General features: G+C 49.5%; 1 pseudogene; it reads left to right on the top strand.

Annotated features, from left to right (window-relative positions):
- The first annotated feature begins 1431 nt into the window (after window positions 1-1431).
- LOC146776031 (U2 spliceosomal RNA) lies at window positions 1432-1589 on the top strand (annotated as a pseudogene).
- Window positions 1590-22772: the final 21183 nt, after the last annotated feature.

The following is a 22772-nucleotide window of genomic DNA, read 5'->3' on the forward strand; positions in this document are numbered from 1 at the left end:
ACGCATAGGCAGATAAGACAACCACCAGCTCTGACACCGGCCACAATCACAGTATTTGCTTATGAACAGTCCAAACCTCTTGCAATCAAAGGCAAGTTTAAAACTACCCTAGAATATGATCAGAACAAAGTGGACACGGTGATATATGTCACAGAGGAAAGACGTGGGATGCTGCTGGGTTGCAAGTCAGCAGAAGCCCTCGGGATAGTCAAATTCGCGTTTGGAATCCACCAAGAAGGGGTGAGCCAAATACTGCAAGAACTCCCCAAGGTATTTGAAGGAATTGGATGCCTCAAGGCCACAAGTATATCTCCATCTCGATCCCTCCATACAACCCGTGGCCCTTCGACACAGGCGAGTCGCGTTCCATCTGAGGCCCTTAGGTGAAAAGGAACTACAGAAACTTGAAGATGCTGGAATCATAGAGAAAGTAAAAGGTCCGACTCCCTGGGTGGCACCTATCGTTGTTGCCGAAAACCCAAACAACCAGGGGAAGTCAGAATCTGTGTGGACATGAGGATGCTCAATGCAGCAATCAAACAAGAGCGGCATCTCACACCGACGATCGATGATCTCATAGGGGAACTGAGCCAAACTTTCTGGTTTTCGAAGTTGGATCTGAGGGCTGGATATCATCAACTAGTCTTCGATGAACAGTCCAGGTACATAACGACGTTTTCGACACATGTCGGACTGAGGCGTAATAAAAGATTGAGTTTCGGGATATCGAGTGCCGCTGAGGTGTTTCAGAACACCATTAGAGAGCTTCTGGCTGATCTTCCAAGAGTTGTCAACGTGAGCGATGACATTTTGATCCATGCAAAGTCAATCACTGAACACAACAGTTGACTTAGACAAGTACTCCAAAGAATTCAGGATTCGGGTCTTACACTCCACAAGGAAAAGTGCGAGTTTCTCCAAAGCACACTGCAATTCTTTGGGTATACATTCTCCGTGGAGGGGATCGCTCCGGATCCTGAGAAGGTCAGAGACATTAAAGAAGCTCCCGCTCCAACCAACCTGACGGAAATGTGCAGTTTCCTGGGTATGATAAACTATTGTGGTTGCTTCATCAAAGACCTGTCGTCGATGACAATACCATTGAGGGAATTGACCAAGACAGCTGTCCCCTGGGTCTGGGGCCCTGAGCAACAGGCTGCGTTTGAAAAAACCAAAGAAGCCCAGTCAAGCTCTACCACATTAAGATATTTTGATCCACAAATACAAACTCAAGTCGCAGTTGATGCAGGACCAAAGGGGCTCGGAGCTGTCCTTCTGCAACGGAAGATGGATGAGGATGAGTGGTCTCCTGTGGCTTTTGCGAGCCGGTCCCTGATGGACACTGAACAATGGTACTCCCAGACAGATAAAGAGGCTCTTGCTGTTCACTGGGGGTGCCGACACTTCCATTTGTGTGTCTACAGGAAACCGTTCTTAGTCTCGGCCTTTTGGCTAAGATCAAGTGTAGTATCCGTTCTTATCAGTTTGAAAGCGCAATTTTTGCGCAAGTAAAATTTTGATTTTGACAGTACTATGACTTCGACTTGGAAGTGAATAAATTTGCTTTATGCAAATTTATGCAAATTTTCGCGACGGCCCGACGTGGTTTTAATTAAGCCGGAGGAAGGACACCAGAGTGCTGGTGCCTGTTTGTTCATTAGGAACACAAAATAGAACCCCCGAGGACCTGTGGTCAGTGTTAGAGCTTAGGTAACGTTACGCTCTCTCTCTCTCTTTCCTGGCATTTGGGTGGACTAATGCTGGAGGCCTAAAAAACCTTCTAACACCCTTCACAGGCCTGTACAGTACCCAGACCTCTGGCAAGGGGATATATGCTTAGGTGGCAACACCTATAACCCTGCCTTAGCTCTAGGGAGTGACTGGACAGTGTTTCTTTGCACTGCAGACCATTGTGGTCTGCCGGGAGACACCCCAGGTATCCAGGCGGAGGATCCAAGGCAAAGCGGTAAACCCGGCGGCAACCCCAGAAAATTACCGGTAAGCCTAAAAATCCCCCCAAATGGAGGAAATGGACACTGGAACCCCAGTGAACATCCCAGAAGGCATCCCCTCACTGGACGCCCAGAACCCCAACCCCCCGCCCCCTGGGGAGAGCAGCACAGGGGTAAGTAAGGACGCACCTACAGAAGCAGGCACCAGCGCTGGGAAGGCTGGTGCCCCAAAGGCCTCAGGGCCTCAGGCCTCAGGGCCAAAAAACCCCGGACCCAGGGCCCAGGGCCAAACACAGGTGCCCCTGAACACCCCAAAGCTGCTAAACCAGGGACAGGAGGGAAGGGGGAGGCAGGGACCAGGCAAGGGACAGCCCCCGAACCCTTCAATGGGTACAACGTCACCCACCGGCACGCCCAGGTCATGCGGTGGGAGATGAAAGATAAGGCAGGGGCCAGACTGGACAGACCCTCATTCTTCAGTAAAGTCCTCCAACCAGCAGGGGTCCCAGTGGCAGACGTACTGAGCTGCCAGGCTTCGGCCTCAGGCATGATCTTCCTCCTGAGCTTTGTCACCCAGGCCCTCTTCAGGAAATACTGGGATTTCTTCCAGTCCAAAGAGAAAGAGGCACCCTACAGCAGGTTCGCCCTGACGACAGGGGTGGCACCAGAGACCTCGGAGAAGAGGGTGACGGTCGAGATGACCAACCCACACATCCCAGACAAGGACATCGTGTCACTTCTCAGGAGGTACGGCACCATCCTGACGGGGCCCACAAAGGTCAGAGACGCCGACGGAGTTTGGAACACGACCTGGCGAGCAACCATCGACCTCCACAAAGACCCTAAAGGGAGGGACGGATTAAAGCACCCACCGGCAACCTTCTACCTAGGCGCAGACGAAGGGAAGATCCGCTACCCGGGACAACCTTTCACCTGCAGGAAGTGCGAAGGAGTGGGACACGCCGGCAAAGACTGCCCAAAGATGTTTTGCAGGATCTGTAAGCAGTCTGGACACGACGCAGGCACATGCAGAGGGATCAGGATCTGCAACCTCTGCAAAGGGGAGGGCCACTCCTACTACCGATGCCCCAAGTCCGACCTGCCAAAGAGTTACGCAGCGGCCGCCGCATGGAACCCAACCTGGAGACACACCAGACCAAAAGTCTCCCCGGCAGCCAACGCACGACTAAACACCCTCCTGGCAGAAGCCAGAAACGAAGCTGCAAAACCACCAGCAGCACCCAGGAAGGGAGACAAGGGAGGCCAGGTTCCTGTGAACCCGATACCCACAGGAACACGCCTGAAGAACCCAGAAGACCCCAAGGCGGGACCAGTCGCAGCAGAGGACCCAGCACCACCAGCTGAGACGACACCGCCCCAGGAGACACACCAACCCATGGGAGGCCCCGAGGACGGAGCACCACAAGGAGCCCCACCAGAGGAAGCCCCAGCGGAACCAACCCCAGCGCCGGAACCAGAGGTCAAGGAAGTGGAGACGGAGGTAGATGACTCTGCAAAGGCAAAAGGGAAGCAAGAGAGGAAAAAGAAAAAGAAGAAAACGAAGGGGAAACCCGATGACAGCAGCGGCTCGTTGCTGAAACCAGAGGATTCTGTTGCCCGTGTTGGTTGGAGTGTTGGGGGACTCGAGCCTTGCTGCCTGCGGACTCTGGCTGCGCTACGGGAGCTGCTGTGTGTGCCCTAATCGCTGGCGGGACTGCGAGGACCACTGTGCACAGCGCGGAATTCACCGCAGCACCTGTGGCCTCTTCCCGCCAGCTCCTCCCGGAAAGCTGCACCGCCTCCTCTTAAGACTCGCGGCCCCCGCTTCGCGGGCGCCGCTCGTTGCTGAAACCAGAGGATTCTGTTGCCCGTGTTGGTTGGAGTGTTGGGGGACTCGAGCCTTGCTGCCTGCGGACTCTGGCTGCGCTACGGGAGCTGCTGTGTGTGGCCTAATCGCTGGCGGGACTGCGAGGACCACTGTGCACAGCGCGGAATTCACCGCAGCACCTGTGGCCTCTTCCCGCCAGCTCCTCCTCCGACTCCTCCCACTATTTAATATACTACACCCTTACGCGCTAGCGGGACGCGCGCGGGGTGAAGCTCGGGGCGAAGACCGGGCCAAGAGCAGGGCCCGTTTGTGCCCGTTCGTGACCGGTAGTGACCGGACCGGGCTACCCCCCTTAATCCTCCTGCTGCCTGATTCCCTGTGTATCACGCGAAACCAGGAGCAAATCGCGGTTGGCTGGAGGATCACAATCTGCCGCAGGAGGTATGGAGAAGTTTCTCGTTAGGGCGAACAATATTATTGACAAAGAAATTGTTACACTGGAGAAACGTTTGTCCAAGGAACTAATGTCTCTTAAACGTTCCAGTTTGGGTCCTTTTGCTAATGCCAAAACTCCTGAAAGACCTACTGACTGCTTGTCTGTGGTGGATGCTCATCCTTTACTACCCGATTCTGCCCCCCAGCTTAGTATTGACTCTGTTGTTATATCTAATCCCTCCACCGTCATTGCTGACTTTAGCCATGTCTCTGATTGTGCAAATGTTTCCCTTTCCTCTGTAATTGATGGAAATTCTCCCCTTCTTTCAACTCAGGGGGGAAAAGAAGGGGCTATTAAGAAACGGAAGAGACAGCATTACAAAAAAGGTAAAAATAACGGGAGGGCATCCAAAACAGCTAGAATAGACGGAGTATCGGCATTGTTGAATTCCGAAGGTGGAGGGAGTTTACCCAGTAACGATATCTCCATGGATAAAATTGCAACCCTACTAAAATCTTTTATTTCTCCCTTAGAGGCCAAACTAGATAGGCTTGATTTTAGAATGTCTAATATAGAGAAATCAACCGCTTTACTTTTAGCTAACTCCCCCAAGCCTAATAGTTCTGGTCTCCCTCCTAGCATGCCTGCCCCCCAAATTATCCCTTCTACTACTGTGCCCCCAATTCCCGTTTCAATGGCCACAAGCATCCAACATGTTCCCCAAGTTCCTAGTTCTGTTAGCCTAGTTGCCTCCCAGAATATCCAAGTCCCCCCCCCAGGTTCGCATATCCCACCCGCACTTTTGCCTATTGATACCCAAGGGCCCCCTCCTGAAGACCTCAAAACTCCAAAAATTAGACGGCCCGACCTACCACCGGAGGCCAACCGGTTCATGGTAATTCTGGCAGGAGCACCTCCATTAGACAAGGGTGAAACCGAAACCTATAGCTCCCTTAAAAACCAAGTCATAAAATGGCTTAACTGGAATCGACCATTACCGGCACATCTGCATAATGAAGTCATCATGGTGAGGAGGGTACCATGGATTGGTAAAACCCCTAAATCCATTAAGGAAGACTGTATCACTGTCAGTTTTAGAGACCCACGTACTGTGTCTTACATATGTGCGGGCGTTAATAGATCATTAGATTCCACTATCCAGACTCTCCCTGTCTCCTTTTTCTTCCCCCCACCCATTAACCCCTTGTACTATGATGTAAGCGATGAATGGACAAGGGTTGAACGTAGGGGAAGACCTTTTCGCCCAAGATACCCCAGATTGCCCCCATTTCCAACCCCGCAGAACACCTTCTGGGATTATAATCGATATAGTTGTCTCGATGGGCTAGAGGGAGTCGACTGACTATCCAGTGCTTTCACCACTGTTCCCCCCCTACCCACCGTGACTAATCCGGTCGATAGCGGGGCTACTGGGGAGGATTATATCTTACCAGTAACGGTTGGCAAAATAACTTCTGATCTACTTGATCTGACCCCCTTAACTTTTGACAAACCTACTGAAGTCCACCTTTTACCACACGATGAGGTTATTGCTGATAGGGGACGTACAATGATTACTCCCTTGGAAGAGATATCAACCCCAAGGGATCAAGGGTACTCTATGATGAGCTGGAATATAGCTGGCTGGCGACAGAGAGCTTTGGCTCTAGGGTGGAGGGAACTTATCCTTGGGTTTGATATTCTATGTTTACAGGAAACATGGTCCACTTTAGACATTCATTTTGATGGTTTTGTTTCCTATAACTGTGTTGCCAAGGAATCTGCTATGGGGAGGGCCAAAGGGGGTCTGCTTGTCCTCATATCAGTCGATCTCCCGATAACTGTAGGCTCATATTCTACTGTTGGCACACATTCACAAATCCTGGAATTACAATCCAAAAAGGGTAGGAACACTTTACTGATCAATCATTATAATAACACATTTGATCCGACCAGCACCCTGGTTGTGGACGAACTGGAAGCTTCCCTAAACAAAATCTGTAATAATTCCCATACAGTTTACGACATCATTTGGGGAGGGGATTTCAATATCAGAACGTGCCCGCACTCTCAAACCTCAGTTTGTGGGTTCGATGGGGATTCGGGGGAGTATTTAGCACATTTTCAACATACCCCATATGGGACTTCCCTTAATGGTCTTCTGTTAAAACTTGATCTAGTTATCCACCAACCAGCTCTTGATAAAGAGGGCAACATTGTTCCCACGTTTAAAGGGAGGGATACTGAGTCGGTTATTGACCATGTATTGATTTCAACCCTTTTGATGCCATTTTGCACTGTGCCAATAATTAAGGACTATTGCCTGAGTGATCATAATGCCCTAACTATGTCTACTCTTATCTGGGGCCCCAGAATTACGCCTACAGGCAGGGTTGTCGACAATATTGTCCCAAATAGGCCTAATGGAACCCGGATAAAGTGGTGCACAGAAAAATCAGAAAAACTACATAGTGCAGTTGTGGCAGGTGGTTCCAGGCAGATATTTCGCTGTCTGGAAGTCAATGCCCTCTCTAAGGGTATTATAGCAGATTTTGAGGATTTAGGCACTATTATTAATAGAATTTTTACTAATAATAAGTTGATTTCTAGACGGGATAAGGTTGGCTGGTTCGACCAAGCCTGTACGTCAGCGTTAAAAACCCTGAAGCAAGCACTATCCAACCATCCTAGAGACAGGGAAGCGATTAAAACCTTGCGGTCCAACTATAACACTGAACTTAACCGCAGGAAAAACGAACTCCGGGAACAAGCCTGGGACAATCTGGATTGTGCAGCAGCTCTCCGGGATTGTAAATTGTTCTGGAGTACGATTAATGCCCCATTCCTCCAGAAAGAAGATTTCCCAGTACTTACCGCATTAGTAAGCGAAGACAGCTGGGTCCGATATTTTTCAGGAATATTTGACCCCCCCGCGGAGTCTTATGACAAAATTTGTATGAATCCCCAGCTGACCCCGCAGACTTTGGGAATCACCATCCGAGAAGTAGTCACAGCAATTAATTCTAGTAAAGGAGGTAAAGCCCCGGGACCTGACGGGGTCCCTATAGATCTTTACAAACACGATCTGGCCCTTTGGAGCCCCCTATTGACCCAGGTCTTCAATGCTGCCAATGATCACTCCACCCCGGCAACCTGGAGTGAATCCGTTATTGTCCCGATTTATAAGAAGGGAGATAGAGGAGAGGCCAAAAATTACCGTCCCATCTCCCTTTTAGACTCCTCCCTTAAAATTATGAGCCGCGTACTACTATTACGCCTGGAGGAGTGGGCGACTAATAATAATATCCTGGCACAATCACAATATGGCTTTAGAAAGGGTTTGGGGACCATTGACCAGTGCATTAACCTCAACCTTTTAATAGGAAAATATACTAAGGCCAAATCGGGTTCCTTATTTCTTTGCTTTGCGGACCTCTCTAGTGCCTTCGACCTGGTGAACCACTCCCTGTTGTGGACAACCCTTCTCGATATGGGAGCTCCCTCAGCCATTATCCATTTCTTAGCTAGGTTGTATTCCAACCTCACTACTCAGATACGATATGGCCCAGCAGGAGAGTGTACGAGAAAGATTAAGGTAAAATCAGGCATTAGGCAGGGGTGCGTATTGGCCCCCTTGCTTTTCTCCCTTTTTATTAATTCTATGGAACAAGAACTAAAACAGGTCCAAGCTGACGCACCACAAGCAGGTGGCCTTCCAATCCCAGTGTTGTTATATGCGGACGACACCGTTTTATTATCTAGAACCCCAATCGGCCTACAGCGGCTAATGAACTGTTTTTATGACTTTATCCAGGGTAAGAAACTTAAAATTAACAATTCTAAAACATTCATCATGGTCTGTGGCAAAAAGGTGAATCACCACAAGTCTTTCTATTTTAAAGATAACAGAATTGAGGTTGTAGATAACTTCTGTTATCTGGGCATTACTTTTAACAGTCGGGGCTCATGGACACCTGAACACATTAATATAAAAGCCAGGTTGGAGAAGGCTACACTAGGTGTCTTCCGATTTGCCAACAAATTGGGAAGCCGACGGATCCCAGCAATGCTAAATATTTATAGACACAGATGTTCATCAATAGCACTTTATGGTTCAGGGGTATGGGGGCACGGGTGTAACAAAGACTTGCAAATTCTGGAAAATTTATTTTTTAAACGGCTACTTTGTTTACCCTCATCGGCATCTAATTACCTGGTCCACGAGGAATTAAGGTTGGACCATATAGCCGATCTGATTGAATTGAGACCCCTCCTGGTATGGAGGTCTATTTGGCTGAAGGACGAAACAGGCTTCACAAAGAGTATTATCCAAGATTGTCTGTCTTTGGATAATTTCAAGAATATACCATGGATAAAGTATGTGTTCACTATTTTTAGAGACATCTTTGATTTGGATGTACGCAAAGATCCCGAGATTGTAACCACTTTATCCAAAAAGGAAGTGAAAGAGGAATTTTTGAGGGTAAAATTCGTTAAACGGAAAGCAGACACAAGTAATTACTCAACTCATGCTTTCTATTCCTCCAATGCAAACGAGGGTCCTGGTTTGCCTCTCTATCTCCAAATAATCTACAGGCAATCTCACCAATTCGTCCTATCCAGACTTAGGCTTGGTATTGTCCACAATCTTGTGGCCTTTCCTATAACGAAACACTATACAACATCTGCCTGTCCATGTGATGAATTAACCAAGCAAAGTACCCTTCATTTTATGTTAATCTGCCCCCTTTACAAAGCCCTACGTATTGTTTACTTGAAACCGTTATTTAAAAAACATTCTGTGTCTTCTACCTCAAATGCCATGAGATTGCCCATACAGACGCTTAAGGCTGCTCCTGAGCGGTCGTTTTTACTGGAAACGCTATTTTAGACTTTTTAACAAATAAGCCTTCAATTGTGTGTAGTATTTCCCCTTGTGTCCGCCCCCCCCCCTCGAGTTATTTCTTGCACACCTAGGGGTCGATAATTATTGTTAGGACACGCCAGCAGCTTTAAATCATTTTTCCCCGCTTCCCAGGTGTTGCTTGGCCGTTTTTCGAGGCTAAGTCACCGGGTCCCGGGTTGTTGGTTTTGGCGGCCATCTTGGGTTGGGCGCTATTGAACGAGCGCTCTACTCGTTCTATTTAAGGAAGGGCTCTTCACCAAATCGGGAGATTGCCCATACAGACGCTTAAGGCTGCTCCTGAGCGGTCGTTTTTACTGGAAACGCTATTTTAGACTTTTTAACAAATAAGCCTTCAATTGTGTGTAGTATTTCCCCTTGTGTCCGCCCCCCCCCCTCGAGTTATTTCTTGCACACCTAGGGGTCGATAATTATTGTTAGGACACGCCAGCAGCTTTAAATCATTTTTCCCCGCTTCCCAGGTGTTGCTTGGCCGTTTTTCGAGGCTAAGTCACCGGGTCCCGGGTTGTTGGTTTTGGCGGCCATCTTGGGTTGGGCGCTATTGAACGAGCGCTCTACTCGCTCTATTTAAGGAAGGGCTCTTCACCAAATCGGGAGATTGCCCATACAGACGCTTAAGGCTGCTCCTGAGCGGTCGTTTTTACTGGAAACGCTATTTTAGACTTTTTAACAAATAAGCCTTCAATTGTGTGTAGTATTTCCCCTTGTGTCCGCCCCCCCCCCTCGAGTTATTTCTTGCACACCTAGGGGTCGATAATTATTGTTAGGACACGCCAGCAGCTTTAAATCATTTTTCCCCGCTTCCCAGGTGTTGCTTGGCCGTTTTTCGAGGCTAAGTCACCGGGTCCCGGGTTGTTGGTTTTGGCGGCCATCTTGGGTTGGGCGCTATTGAACGAGCGCTCTACTCGCTTTATTTAAACGGCCAGTCATGCCTCCGCGCAGCGGACGCGGACAGCGGATGCGCCGGACCTGCGCCGGAGGTTCGCCAGAGGTGAGCCCATCTTTGCCCATCCGTGACCATCCGGGGCCTGGGGCCAGAACCCCTGGCCAGATTGTGGTTTACTCAAGGGCCGATCTATTACAACTTAATTTGGGCAAGTCCCTTCCGGAGCCGGCTACCCTACACCGGCTGGGCTGCGAGGGTCTGCTTATGTCACCTAGAGGCGCCAGAGGGCGCCAGCGCACGCCCAACATACATACCCTGAGCTACGGTCTACTGAATACTCGCTCTCTGCAGAGCCATAGGTTAGAGGTTTTTACACTCCTGGAAGACGGGGAGCTAGATGTCCTCGCGCTTACTGAAACATGGCTGGAGGACTGCTCAGCGCCCGACTTGGTGGCGGCCCTCCCAGATAACTATTTGGCTATTCATTTTAACAGGGAGGGAGCTAAGAGAGGAGGAGGAGTAGCCCTTCTTTATAAATCATGCCTCCGTGCCAATAGGTTCCTCTGCGAAACCCTTGGAGGAGCTGAGGTTATGGGGGTTAAGCTCAGGAGGGGAGCAGTCTGTGTGGTGTGCCTGGTGGTTTATCGGCCACCTTGGGCATCGCCTGACTTCCCTATCCTCTTTGTAAGATTGGTCCAGGACCTGTGTACAAGATACGATAAACTGGTGATCGTTGGAGACTTCAATTATCACTGGGAAAAGTCCCCTAAAGAAGGACAAGCATTACAGATCGAGGAGGCGATCTCCTCCTTAGGTCTCATCCAACAGGTTAAGGGACCAACACATGAGAAAGGTCATGTGCTCGACCTAGTCTGGACCACCATGCCAGCTCAGGGTATCACGGAAATTCTTCCTTGTGCTTGGTCTGATCATTTTTTAATTAAGGGTAGACTCACATTGAGGGGCCCCCTGTCCAAACCTGAGGAGGGCTGGAAAACGGCCCGCAAATGGAGAAACCTTGATGAGGAAAAACTGGTCCACCTCTTAGAACATCATCCCTCAGACATAGAGCAGGATGCCAACATTGATGCTCTATGCAGACATCTTCAGCATAAACTGGGGAGTGCCATTGATGTGGTGGCACCTCTCCGCAGGTTGAAGAAGGTGGCGAGAGGAGCCGGGGCGCCTTGGTATAATGATTCCCTTAGAGAGATGAAACGCGGGGTGAGGAAGAAAGAACGGGCATGGCGTAAAAAGTATGACGCTATCTCCAAACAAGAATATACCTCATCCTTAGCCCAGTACAAACTAGCCATACAATCAAGGAAGGCTGCTTTCTTTGAGGAAAGAATAACTACTGCTAGAAATCCGCAAAAAGAAATCTTCCGGGTCCTGGCGGAGCTCAGGGTGAACAAGGAGCAAAGTCCTGAGTTCACCCAGGAGGAGTGTCAGAGGTTCCAGGATTTCTTCGTAAAGAAGATATCCGACATCTTGGATGAAATTGCAGAAACTGCACCCCTCGAATGTCCGCACATACCGGACCTCACTGGCCCGCTAAACATTCCACCTCTAGCTGAGCTATCCCTTATTTCCAAACAGGAATTACTTAAAATCACAGGCCGAGTCAAATCAGGCTCCTTGGTGGACCCCTGCCCGCCTGACATATTCAAGATGGCAATGCCAGGAATAGAGGAGGAGGTTCTGCACCTATTGAACACCTCTCTCCGGACAGGACAGATCCCTTCAGCTTTTAAAGAGGCTCGCCTGATCCCTTTATTGAAGAAACCTGGAGCAGACACAAAATGTCTGAAAAATTTTCGGCCCATCTCCCAGTTGCCTTTCTTGGCCAAGGTAATTGAGCAGCATGTGTTAGCTCTATTATCGGGCCATCTAGAGAGTAACAACCTGTTGGAGACCAATCAGGCAGGGTTCCGTGCTAATCACAGCACGGAACTAGTTATGCTATCCATTTTGGATGAGCTAAGGATGCGAGCTGATGTAAAAACACCGAGCGCCCTGGTACTATTGGATCTCTCCGCGGCGTTTGACACCGTGTGCCATAAACAGCTTCTGTCGCGGTTGAGATCCTTTGGCGTCGTGGGTACAGCACATGCATGGCTCTCCTCATTTCTGCAGGGTAGGACACAACGAGTACAGCTGGGGGATCTACTTTCTACCCCTGCTCCGATCACCTGCGGGGTCCCCCAGGGATCTGCCTTGTCTCCATTACTTTTCAACATCTACCTGCAACCACTAATTGCTCTCCTGAATAGGATGGACTGCCTAGTGTACAACTATGCCGATGACACCCAGATAATCATCCGGCTGGATGATGGTCCAGGAGCTCCCACCAGGCTACAGGACATATTGAAAACCACAGTCAATTGGATGTCCGAGAACTCCTTAAAAGTCAACCCGGATAAAACGGAAATATTACCCATTTCCATCTCGGGTAACCCTTGGAGTGATAAATTTTGGCCAATGGAGCTGGGTGTACCCCCAAAGCCGGCAGTTGCAGTCAAAAGCCTAGGCCTATATGTGGATAATAAATTATCCATGGAAAAACAAGTTACCACCGTAGTAGGCACCAGTATAGGCTTGTTAAGACAACTTAGGAAGATCGCGGCCCTACTCTCATTCTCTACCTTGAGACACGTGGTCTCAGCCACAATTTTGGCTAGGCTGGACTACGGGAACTCCCTTTATTTAGGTTTGCCACAGCGGCTGCTGGACAAACTACAGGGAGTCATGAACGATGCAGCTAGGTTGATATTTAAAAAACCCAGAAATGCCCATGCCTCTCCCCTGATGCAGGAGTTACACTGGCTACCAGTTCGCCAGAGAATTGTCTTCAAAGGGATGTGCATTGCTCACAAGGCTTTGCATGGTAAAGCACCAAAATACCTAAAATCCCGACTATCCCCTTACATACCGGGTAGGACTTTGCGTTCGTCGGACGCCACTCTTCTGTCTCAGCCCCGCTTTAAATTAACCACGGTGGGGGGCCATGCTTTCTCCAACACAATCCCAGCCCTATGGAACAAATTGGATCCAGAGCTCAGGAAGGAGAGTAATTTACTTTCCTTCAGAAAAAAATTAAAAACCGTACTATTCAAACAAGCATGGAGCAGACCTTAGGTGTACAACTGGTTTCAAGTGAATATAACATCTATCACGTAAATATGGTCAGACAGCGCTTAGAGACCCCTGTGGTTATAACGCGCCATACAAATTAAATAAATAAATAAATAAATAAATAAATTTTCACTTGCTAGCCCGGATTTGTGTTTTTATATAGCAACTTTTATTCTGAAATCTGTTGCTGCAAGAAAAAGTATGGTTTTTTAGCTATTTTCTCTGGTTTTTTACTGCTGACTTCTGTATGCCCTGTAATCATCCCATGATGATATGTATTTTCCCTGTGTAATGTCACATGTTTGTTTTTATCCATGTACTTTTATGACGTTTTTTAACTGTCGAATAAAGTTTATGAACTGAACTGAACTGACAGCAGCGGAGACGAGGACGACAGGCTCCAGGAGTCATGGAGCCAGGTCCGATCCCAGATGCTGCACCAAAAAGCCACTAAGGACAGGGAAGAGGCGAAGGAGCAGAGACGCACCAGCGCCAGAATCCACAGGGCGGCCTCGCACGGAACACCACAACCCGGACCCAATCCGGAGACATTGGAGGAGGGGACAACACCAGAGAAAGCCCCCCAGCGAGCCAACGCCCACAAAAGGAAGATGCCGGCCAGAGAAGACTTCCTGGTCAGCAAGAAGGTGAACACAGCGGGCACCACCGAGGAAGAGGAAGACAACGCCGACGCTGTCATCCTCGTAAGCGACACCGAGAGTACCGGGCACAATGCAGAAATGGAAGATGAGGATGAGGACAAGGAGTTAGTGGAAATCCATTCGGCTCTCCAACAACTCCACCATCAGCTCTCCATGGTGACACCACCACCGGAAACAGCACAATGGACCCCAGAAGTAGGAACAGAAGTGTCCATTGAGAGCACAGAGCATGCCCCGGAGGAAAGGGGAGAGCAGAACCAACATGGGGTCCAAGACCCAAGTGAAGCACCCCAGGGCCTTCATCCCCAGTAGGTTCGAAACCAGATACTGACCGATAGCGCGGAGACAATGGCGATATCATTGTTCACCCTAAACGTCAGAAGCATGAAGGATCAGGTCAGGCGGGTCGGCACGTTGCGCTTCCTGGCCACCCAGAACCGAGATATCTGCTTTCTGCACGAATGTGGGATTCCGTACGCCCAGTCGTACAGCCGGCTCGAACGGCAGTGGACGCATGGGCCATCTTTCTGGTCTGGAGGAAACGATTGCAAATCGTCTGGAGGGGCAATTCTAATCAGGGGAAGGCAGTTCACCGTGGACAAGGTCACCGAGCAGGTCAACGGCAGAGTGCTGGTCGTGGACGGCTCGTGGGCTGGTGAGCCCGTTAGGCTCATCAACGTCTATGCCCCCCCGGAGAAGAATGAGCGACTTGAGACGTTCAGGGTGCTCAGGATGCAACTCGTGACCTCCAGAACCATTCTGATGGGTGGTGATTTCAACTGCATAGTAGAGCTGGATGGACGCAGTGGGTCTGGCTCTGCAGGGATGGACGTGACGTCCAGGCTGTTGGTGGAGATGATAGGCGAGGCGTCCCTCCATGATGCCATCGGGTGCATGGGACCGAACGCCAGGAATTATTCCTGAAGTAGGCCGGACGGATCCGTGCATTCACGGATCGACTTCCTATTCACCTCCCCAACAGTAAAGCCTGGGCGAAGCTCCATGGTCGCCGTCCACTTCTCTGACCACAGAGCAGTCAGTTTCGAGGGGGAACTTACAGGGAAGTTCCCCGCCGGACCAGGATCGTGGAAACTGAACTGCTCCTTGTTGGAAAACGAAGAGTTAGTGGCGAACCTCAGAACCGCGTAAATAGAGTGGAGGGACATGAAGGACCTCTTTCACTCCGCCAGCGAGTGGTGGGAATGGGTGAAGGACAGGTTCCGAAGCTTCTTCCGGGATGCAAGCAGAGCTGCTGCACGGGAAACGAAGAGGACGTTCAGGAAACTGCAGAGCAAACTGCAGCAACTGTACGAACTCGAGCTTGGGGGATGGGACGTGGGTGACGACTTGGAGGAAACCCGAAAAGAGCTCGCAGAGCACTTTAGGGTGGAATCTAAGAAAATCATCTTTTCGACCAGAACCGAGAACCTAGAGAAGGACGAGAAATGCAACTCATTCTTCTTCAAGAAACTTCACTCGACCCACACACCGCTGGTTGAGCTTCGGGACTCGGAGGGCAACCTCCAAGGGGAGAAGGAGGAAGTCATGAAAGTCGTTACAGACTTTTACGGCGAACTCTACTCACCAAAGTCGTCAGAGAGAGACCAGGCGGACAGTTTCCTAGGGGGGATCTCGAAGACACTGGGTCCGGAAGAGAGAGAGGGCTTGAATGCGCCCTTCACCCTGGAAGAGCTGCACTTGGCCGCTACGACCTCCAAGAGAGGCAAGACGCCCGGAAACGACGGTCTCCCAGTGGAACTTTATGTCGAACTGTGGGATCTGATCGGACTGGACTTGCTAGACCTCTACGAGGAAGTGGTGGGCAAGGGTAGTATGCCGCAATCCCTCCGTGAGGGTATGATAACACTCTTGTACAAGCAGAAGGGAGAGAGAGAAGACCTCAAGAACTGGAGGCCCATCTCTCTCCTCAATGTGGACTACAAGATTCTCGCAAAGGTGATGGCCAACCGCCTAAAGAAAGTGATAGAGAAGATAGTCCACCCTGACCAGTCCTGTGGGATACCGGAGCGGCAGATCGTGGACAGTCTGGCCCTGGTACGGGACACGATCGAGTACGTCAAGGGCCGCAAGGTCCCGACGGCCTTGGTCAGCCTGGACCAGGAAAAGGCGTTTGACCGCGTCTCCCATGAGTTCATGGACCGGACACTCAGAGCTCTGGGACTGGGTGACTTCTTCTGTGACATGGTGAAAACAATGTATAGAGACATCTCCAGCACGACATTGGTAAATGGCTGGAGAACCGATCCGTTCCCCGTCCTGTCGGGGGTGAGGCAGGGCTTCCCGCTCTCCCCCCTCCTGTTCATCTGTGTGATCGAACTCCTCGCCGAGCGCATCCGGCAAAACAGGAACATCAGAGGAGTGAAGGTACCAGGGAGCGGAGGACGAGGAGAAGTGAAGTGCTCCCTCTACATGGACGACGTCTCCGTATTCTGCGCATACGGACCGTCTGTGAAGGAGCTAGAGAGGACTTGTATCGAGTTTGGGAAGGCGTCTGGAGCAAAGATCAACAGCGCCAAGTCAGAAACCCTGCTCTTCGGACACTGGACCCCGACCCGAGACCCACTGCCATTCCCCATTAAGCAGGACTTTATGAAGATCCTTGGAGTCTGGTTCGGCAGAGACGGTGCAGCGGAGAAGACCTGGGAGGAAAGACTAGCAAAGACTAGGCAGAAGCTGGGACTCTGGAGCCTCCGGAAGCTGATGTTCGAAGGGAAGTCTTTGGTCCTGCGGAACGAGACCCTGCCAGTGCTCCAGTACGTCGCTCAGGTATGGCCAGTGCAGACCAGAACAGCTAAGGCCATCACGAGAATGATCTTCTACTTCATCTGGAACTCGAAGATGGACAGAGTGAAGAGGGCGGTGATGTTCAAGACCCACGACAAGGGAGGCAAAGGAGTGCCAGACATCGCAACCATCCTGAGAGGGACCTTCGTGTGCCACTGCGTAAGGAACACCCTGAGGTCCAAAGATGAGAGCCACGCCGGCTTCCTGATGGCACGCTTCTTCCTGCTGCCAACGTGGGGACGCCTTGGATGGGCAGAGTGGGTGAGTGCCGTCCCGTACAACTGGGAGACCCCGTGGTTCTACAAGGAAGCGGAAAAGTTTGTGCAAGAGTATGACTGTGTGGCAGTTCGCCCCGTCATGTGGACTCCAAAACTTCTCCAACACCTGATACGTGCAAGAGAGATCAGTGAGCCGATCGGCGCCCTCCCCTCAGCCACAGCAGACCACGTGTGGGGAAACGTCGCATCCAAGCGCCTGACAAACCAACACAAGGACATCGCCTGGATGGCCATACAAGGGGGACTCCCCGTGAGAGCCTTCATGCACGCAAGGGGGCTCAACAGATACAAGTCCTGCCCAAGAGGGTGCACCGTGGACGAAACAACATACCATCTCTTCTGGGAGTGCACGTACGCGCAGGACCTGCTGAAGGCCCTAGGCACGGAGCTTAGGGCCCGGATACCTACGACCTGCATCACTGCTGACTCTGTGATGTATGGACTGTTCCCAGGGACACATGCACTAGAAAACCTCCAGGGTTGCTGGAGGCTCCTGTGTTGTTTTAAAGATGTTCTCTTGTTTTCCAGAAACCGCCTGGTAGTAGGGAAAAAGGAGACATCGACCCTGGCATGCCGTAAAATGATCCACAGCCTCCTGCGAGACTACGCAGCACTGGACAGATCAGATGGAGACAGTGACGACGAAACCTGAGGACCCAAAGGGGTCCCCTTGTACCCTTACACGGGGGGCCCTGGAAGGCTCAGGAAACGACGGCGACGACAGCGGACCCAAAGGGGTCCCCAAACCCTTAAATGGGGGGGGGCCCTAGAGGGGCCACTAAACTGTTTTTCTTCTTTTCTTCCCTTCAATCCAGGAACCAGTCTGGCAACGGGAGAGAGGAGAGGGAAGATGAAGACAGGTAGAGTAAATGTAAAAATTTACTGTATGTATTTGACTAACGTGACCTTTTCCCTTCACAGGTTAAAGGTCAACGGGATAGCTTGCGCACTTGTTGCCAAGTTTGTTACCAACGACTGACGAGCAAAAAGGGTGTTGTGGAAGGTGACGATTGATGTATCTGAACCAGAAATGACGCCCTGACAAAGGAAAAAAAAACAAAACAAAAAAAAACTAGGTGCGGCCGCGCGTCCATAAGGTCCAACATTGTGCATCAGCCTGTCTACCGCAAGTACCCGGCCGCGAGGTGGCAATTAAGTCGATATACAACAGAAGGTAGAGTCAGGAACGTTATCTTGAAATGTTCGTCTTTTTCTACAGTTTTTCTTTCTGAGCTAGGAAAAGTGATCATTTTCCGGTTTCGGCTCTAGACAGTGCATGTTGATATACTTTGTGGGATCTCCTATTCTTTCTCACCATTTGTCCACATCTTGCATGCGTCATTCCTCTTTCTATGTTTAGCGCTCCCTGAAAGCGGGGACCAATACTACTATCCATCCAGAGCTTTCGGTAAAACAACAGTTTTTGGAACTACTTTTTAAATTGATTTTGAGCACTTCACATGAGCGCTCTCTCCTAGCGCTGTTTCTGTAAACAGCCCTGTAAACCTTGTCCTTACCTTGTAAGATTTACTATTTATCAAGGGCCACTGTTCCGTCCCTCAACCCCCTCCCTTTTGTTCCCACCTGCTCCACACCCACACACAAATGTAATTCTTGGACGTTGTGCAGTGTGCTCAGCTCCCAGACCATCAAGTCTGTAGAAAAATACGCCGAGGCAACTGGTCAGCAGCTCCGTCTTTCATAAGAATAAGCACAAATAGTGGAATACATAGACTCTTCGAATAAAACTAGACTGCTCATCTCCTTTAACAAATACGAGTCTGGGCAGGGGCAAAGTGGTGTACTTAATAAAGATATATCCTTACAATGGTGGATATGGGAGGTTCTTAATCCAATTGAGATTCAGTGGGTTAATTTGCTACTTTGGTATGCAGTTGTTCTTCAAATTGGATGCGATTTTATCTTATTTACACCCAATATGGCCGCTGACCTTCGACACTAACTCTGTTCACTCAGTCTAGCATTTAAGGCTCCTCTTAGAAATATACAAAATAATCCCCATATTACAGGAGTTTTTGGAAGGAATTCAAGAACACGTTTTGAAGTATTTGAGAGCACAATGCAGGCGCTCGTTTTACTGATGATCACATGATGAATGAATGACACATTCTGTAGAAAAAGGGTAATAGTAGCAATTAAATAATATTCTAATAATTGATATTGTCACTCGTGGTTTGTGAGACGCAAAGTTGTTTGCTATGTAAATATATGCTGCCTTTGTTGCGCATCAAACAACATGACTTGAAAAACGGAAAGAAGAAAGTGCCTAATGTTGCAGAGCAGTGTAGGTGTAAACTAGCATCCTATTCAATTCAATTGCTGGTTTATCAGAAAATCTAATATTTTAGGTGTTCGTTTGCAGGAAGCGATGTGCTGTTCATTGTTGTGTCCAAATAATTATTCCAAGGGCCACACTTACCACTGGCCCGCAATATTATGTAAAATAAGGAGCAGTTGGCAACGTGGAAGGTTCAAACGTTTATTAGCCACCACAGAACTCTATATAGAGGAGCCTCGTCGATCCTCACCCATCAGGTGCGCCGAGGAAGACTGCTGGCTCCTTGACAGTAACACACTTTTATACATTTATCAGTACCGCATACAAAACCTTATATGTGGAAAAGTACCAGTTAGTCCTGGCGCCTCTAATGAGCTCATGCTTATTTCTAGTTTCGGTTACACATACAAAGGGTTACTATCTTTACAGAGAAGGTCGAAAGGGTGACTCCCTTCTCGTCCCAGGTCTAGAGGAATTTGCTTGATACTCCCTTTTAGCAGATGTGACCTTGCTTCTCAGCAACTCAGCCTGTCTCCTAATAAATGCAAGACAAGGGGGAAGCAGAGGGTGTGCGGAAGAGACCACGTGATTCCCAAGCGAAAGAGCCTCAATCCAAGATGGAGGTGGTTCAGTTCTCGGCCCTTTTTGTCGTGCTAAACATAATTGGGGATTTCGAACCGTTTAATACGCCATAACTAGTCAGACTATCATTAGATATACTGCGCTAATCATATCATAGTGCCTTGAATACCTCAGAACGGCCCTTTTAGCGCAGCATAGCTAATAACGGGGTCAGTCTTCGAAAATACCCTCATCGATCTGCATTAAGTCATGCGTCTCCTTCTGAGCCCGCTGGGTATCTATTCTGGTTTGGACGGGCTTGGGCCTAGGGATGGATCGGCGAACTTGAGTAGCGCAATATGCACAGCAAGCAGGCCCGCACTGTAGACAAAGGCAGCAGGTGAAAATGAACCCTACTATTCCCAAAAGAATCATAAATAACTTCCATCCCCAGGTGGTCACCAAATCCCAAAACCACCCGGACAAAGACCAAGTACCAGTCTCGGTGTGAATTTCAGAGGCTAGCCGATGCAGTTTCTGAATGGCTAAATGGACAGAAGGGGCGGAGTCAGGTATATATACACAACAGGAACTGCCGATGACTCTACAAGCTCCTCCGCGATCAGCTAGGATAACATCTAGAACAAGACGATTTTGAAGGGTCACAAGCCGGGTCGCCTGGAGTTCCACTGTGATATTAGTTAATATTCCTGCAGTAGTATTAACCACCCCTTCCACCACTCTAGATAGCCTCCTAACTTCTTTACTATTGAGGATGGGTCCCCATATGGGCAACGCCCCTTTTATGATATCAACGAAGTGTTGGGCTGGAGTGTCAGTCTGGTCAGTGGCATCATTACTGGCGGCTTCAGCTTTCAGGCTCCGCCGATTTAAGGAATGAGATTTGTGATAATCAGAAGGAGCTATGTAGACCGGTGGGTAAAGGAAAGATAAGTAACATCGACCTGCCCATCCTCTGGGTAGCCAAGTGTATGCGTTTTCACCGCACACAAAATAAACATTGGGGGGGGTGAGTGTTGGGGGACTACTGAAAGTCTGCAGTTTATAAGTGTAATTACATCTACTATAACCTACGAATAAATGTCCAGTACCCTGCACGCAGAAGGAGGAGGACGTATTCAGTAACGGGACCGGAATGATTTTCTCATCTGAGACATTTCGCTCCTGGAAATACTTGAAATACTCAGTAAAGTTAAAAGTCATGAAATCCAATACTTCATCCCTCAACCAGGTATCATTTTCATGATCAGTGTATACGTTCATACAGGCGGTAGGATCAAGGGTACCATCCGTCCCCTCAGCATTAGGAGTAAAACCTTGGTGTTTCTCTATATAGGCTAGAATCAAGGCATAATCCTTCTCTGAGAATCGACGTTCATCTATAGTGTAGTGTTCATATAGCATGGATAACATTTTGAACCAGGCTTCGCAACTACCTAGATAAGATAAGGGCATTGATATGAACAAGTCTTGCTTATGCATCACTGACGGGAGAAGACCACAGACCCAACAATCAGTAACATTTGTGGAACTATGAGTCTGATGTAGCATCTCAATGAAGGCATTATGTACATATGTCTGTCGGTGTCTTTCCTTATGAGGGGCAAAAGTCTGGAAATAATGTTCCTTAGGAGCAGGGGTAGACACTATCAAGGTGTGCACAGGATGGCGGAACTCTTGATATATAAACAAACCTAAGCATAGTACAAATGATACAATCAGTATAGAAATGAAAACAATTTTAACACGTAAGCTCCATGAGGAGAACATTGGCAAATGCGGGGGAATGGTACGGGGTACTATGGGCCGCCCTTCTTCAGGGACAAAACAAGCAAAAGGGTACATTTTCTCACTAAAAGTCCAATATAATCTCGGGAAAAGGGGCTACAAGCAGTCCGACCTGCCGGAGGGTGCTTCTTTCCTGTGTCCGTATAGAGCCTCACAGGCAGACTCCTATCGTTCAGAGAAACCAAAAAGTAAAAAATAAAAACTTCTCGCGTTGGGTTCGCACTTGACGCAACCCTTGTTGAAATGAAACTCCACCTGGGCCCCCACCAACCGACCAATGTCTCTATCTTCGTTCTGAACAGAGCTTTACTGTAAGTTCCATGCTCTCAACGAGTTCAGTCCAGTGTTCTACCAATCCTCAGGTCTTTTGCCGAGGCCTCCGACTTCACTCGCCAAGGCTAGACCTGGGATTCCCTATTTCCGGGGCCGCAGGTGATATCGATCCCGACCAGGGGTTTCAGGATTCACAAACAAAACGGGCACAGTAGGGTCAGACGAGGAGCTGGGCTCCCGACCAGATGCCTCGCTTTGAGCAATTGGGTGACCACAAAAAGGGGTTTCCAGGCTCACAGCACTCTCCCCTCGCCCGTCAACCTCTCTGCGGGTGTCCAGGGAAAGTGGTTCTCTAGTGCTGGGTTCGCCCTGAGTTGGCAGGCCTTCCTCCTGGTCAAGCTGCTCCCTGGGCAACGGGAGGGGAACTCGCTTAAGATGGGAGATATGGATCCAGTGCTGCTTCCCCTCGACTTTCACCGCCGTTCGCGTTGCCAGGAGCACCTGGTACGGCCGGGACCAGCGCGGATCCAAACTCGATTTTCGTTGGTAGTTTCGAACCAAGACCCACTGTCCAGGTTCCACGCTGTGTCCAGGACCCTCCGGCAGGGGCTGCAGTACGGCAGATATCTGTTGATGAATGGAATGGAGATCTTTAGTCAAAGCATGCAAATAGTCAGTCAACATAGTATGGTCGATGTCCCTGAAGGATTTGGGCCGGGGTACTCCCCACACGTTGGCAGGTCTGCCAAAAATTACTTCATAAGGGGAGATACCGCTCCGGGAATGGGGAGTAGTTCTTACGGACAACAGGGCCAGGGGCAGGAGATCAGGCCATTTTAATCCTGTCGTGTCCTGAAGTTTAGCCAGTTTCAATTTCAGAATCCCATTATATTTCTCAACCAGACCCGCTGACTGAGGATGTCG

Source organism: Triturus cristatus, chromosome 12 (assembly GCF_964204655.1).
Source record: "Triturus cristatus chromosome 12, aTriCri1.1, whole genome shotgun sequence".
In the NCBI taxonomy this organism is placed as follows: domain Eukaryota; kingdom Metazoa; phylum Chordata; class Amphibia; order Caudata; family Salamandridae; genus Triturus; species Triturus cristatus.